Raw genomic sequence first — 2,569 nt, forward strand, 5'->3', positions numbered from 1 at the left:
TCAATTGTACATTACAAAAGTGAAACTCGAATTACATTCGAGTCTAAAACTATTTTACAATATGAATATTAAAAGAAGGAGGGCACGACACATAGGTCGTGTAACAAAATACAACACTCACAACCAAATGACGGCTCGCAGGCCGTATTATGAATTACAACACATAATTTCCAATCATATTGGGTCTTTTGGGCCATAACCATGAACACATCACACACATATTCAAAATATGCATTTTTCATAAATTTTTATAAATTTACTACTATTCTAACAACCCTTTATGAGCCGTAATTTCACGGCGGTCTAGTTTGTTGATTTTTCGACCGAGGTCAAGTAACAACTCCCCTTGCGGGGTTAGGGGCAGCACCCCTACTCACAAAATTAATTTTGTGAGTGTTACATAGACCTTACAGTACCTAAAATCATTTAGATCACCGATTTGGCCGAGACCAACTCGTTTGCGAAAATTTTCTCTTAGTGGCCGAAACCTCCAAGTGACTATACACTTGTTGTTTTGCCCCCAAGAGAAATATACTCATAAAGATGTTAAAATTTAGTAAATTTACAGAAATTTACAGATTTGCAAATTTTATATAAAAATGCAAATAAAACTAGTATATGCTTCGCACGTGGCTCTGATACCACTGTTGGAGCTTTCAAGCCGCAAAAACCACTTTTTGCGTTACAGGAAACCTCGAAGTTCTTGCCACGGATCTGTTCGAAGATAAAAATTTACATATACATAGTTTTCTCCTAGATCTACACTAGATATACATGGTAGAAATTATACCTTTGTAGTGAAGCCCTTTGCTTATCCCGCTCATCCAAAAGTTGTCAGGTCTCGTAGAGTGTCAAGTGAACACTCCTCTACAAGTATCCACACGGACAAAAGGTGGAGAAACCCCACTTAGAGTGTGCTAGCACTCTCAAGGGGTTTCGGCAATGGAGGAGAGGGAGAGAAGAAGAAGAAGAAGAAAGGAAGAAGATGATGCCTTGAATGAGCACACCAAATGCATTCACTCCCACAATGTGGCCGACCACTTTTAGAGGCTTTTAAACCTCCATGTAATACCAAGAGTCATGACTCTTGGTCTCCCTCATGAGGTGGCACACACTTGATGTAGCCTTGATGATGTGGACCATCATCATTGGTCGACCCCATGCCAAGTCACAATGAGGTGGCATTTGGTCAAGTCAAACTTGACCCTTCATCTTCCCTCTCAAGTCAAGTCAAACTTGACCTCTTATCTCCCATGGTTGATCAAATCCAACCTTTGATTTAAGTCAACTTAATTTAATGAATCTATATTCATTGATTTAAATTGACTCAATGAATCATAATCTAAATTAGACTCATTGGACACATGAATCAAATTGAGTCCAACTCAATTAGTCTATTTTGGATAACTCTTAATCTAATTTGGTTCATCACATGAACCTAATCCTCTTAGTCCATCATATGAACTTATTCTCCATCTAATTGCCCTCTGTGTATGACCCTATAGGTTCTTGTAATGTTGGCAATGCTCCTAAACCCATTTAGAAACATAAGTAATGAGCGGTATCTAGCAACACATCATTACTACCCAAGTTACAAGAATGTTGAGATCCAACATCACCTTTGTGACTACTAATTGTAACTCTTACAATATGTGACAATGTCCTTCTATCCTTGACATCTAGATTGATCAATTGAGGCATAGATCGTGTCATCCTCTAATCAATCTATATCTTGAACTCTAAGTAGACTCACTCTATTCAAATGAGCTTAATATCTCATATTGACTCATTTGGGCATGATCATGCACTTAGTGGTCTCACTCTATCAAGAATCATGATGTCACTCCCGTCATATAGGAGGGATAGATCTCATCTACATCACTCACATCCCTCCGCATAATTTGTTACATACCCAGTAATCGCCTTTATAGTCCACCCAGTTACAGGTGATGTTTGACGAAGCCAAAGTATGCAACTCCTTATGTAGGGAACCATGGTGACTTCAGGTCCAAGGACTGATAGTCATACTAATAGTCATATAAGAAAGTATATGACACTCATAAAACGATCCATGATATTTTCTCATGGCGGGTCATTCAGTATACATTCTCCAATGCATACCCATGTGTCAACTTGATATCTCTATATCCATGACTTGTGAGACCAAGTCATCGAGTTGACCTACATGCTAGTCTCATCGTATTAACATTGTCCCTGAATGTTAATACTTGACTAGGAATAATTAAGAGTAGTGTTCTCTACATCATCTCACTATCAATTCAACCAATCGATTGATATAGATAAGAACCTTCTACTCAAGGATGCTATTATACTTAGTTATTTGGCACCAATACAAGTAAGTATAATAACCATAACGAAATGCCTTTATAAGTATATAGGAATATGATACATCGAGTCCATACTGCAATCATCATATGATTGGCTCTAGGGCTCTAACTAACAGGATGGTAAGATGAAACGATGGGTGTAGGGAAATGCGTGTACCCATAATAACATACACACACGTATTACCAATAAAAAGCCTATATAGGTAACTAATTCAACAAGT

Source organism: Zingiber officinale, chromosome 7A (assembly GCF_018446385.1).
Source record: "Zingiber officinale cultivar Zhangliang chromosome 7A, Zo_v1.1, whole genome shotgun sequence".
In the NCBI taxonomy this organism is placed as follows: Eukaryota; Viridiplantae; Streptophyta; class Magnoliopsida; order Zingiberales; family Zingiberaceae; genus Zingiber; species Zingiber officinale.